The following is a 699-nucleotide window of genomic DNA, read 5'->3' as shown; positions in this document are numbered from 1 at the left end:
CAACAACACACACACTATATTGCATGCATGACAACGTATAAGACATGTTGCAGTGCGTTCATTTTCCTGGCCCCTCAATGCCTCACTATGACAGCGCAACACACTTGCATTTTAGCAGACCGCAATGCACACCTAGGAGCATTGAAATATGCATCGGAGTATATTGGGAGCCAATTCAAAATGAACGGGTCCCCTAAATGCACATGAACATGCAAAACGACGCAGAAAATAATACACATGCACTATTGCATCACCACAGTCTGAATGAGTCCCGTTATCACCTTCCCGTGCGTTATTGCGCACATTTAATTGCGTGTCGTGACATTAGGACAGCCCATTCATTATAAGGAGCCTCAATGCATCAAAAAAAAAATGCGCCCGCAGGAAGAGTTGAGTGTTGGATCTTATCACAAACATTGATAATGACTTTCCCGGGAAACAGGAAATAATTATTCCAGCAGGTGTCACAATATTCCCAACATCATCCAAAAAGAATCATATAAAGCGATCGGTCAAATTGCCACGCGCACGGCGGCCTCTGGGAACTCACGTTTGGTCAGGTGACACCGGGAAGACGTCAGATGGGTTTGTGTGACGGTCTCTGGAAATCAGAGTGAGGAGCCCAGAGACACTCAGGTGGGCCAATTATTGAATGTCATGTGAACAACCCCCCCGCCCCCAAATCTCAGCTGGTTCATC

This window comes from Nanorana parkeri, unplaced genomic scaffold (assembly GCF_000935625.1).
Source record: "Nanorana parkeri isolate BGI_ZX_2015 unplaced genomic scaffold, ASM93562v1 scaffold1533, whole genome shotgun sequence".
In the NCBI taxonomy this organism is placed as follows: Eukaryota; Metazoa; Chordata; class Amphibia; order Anura; family Dicroglossidae; genus Nanorana; species Nanorana parkeri.
Note: the sequence above shows the minus strand (reverse complement) of the source record.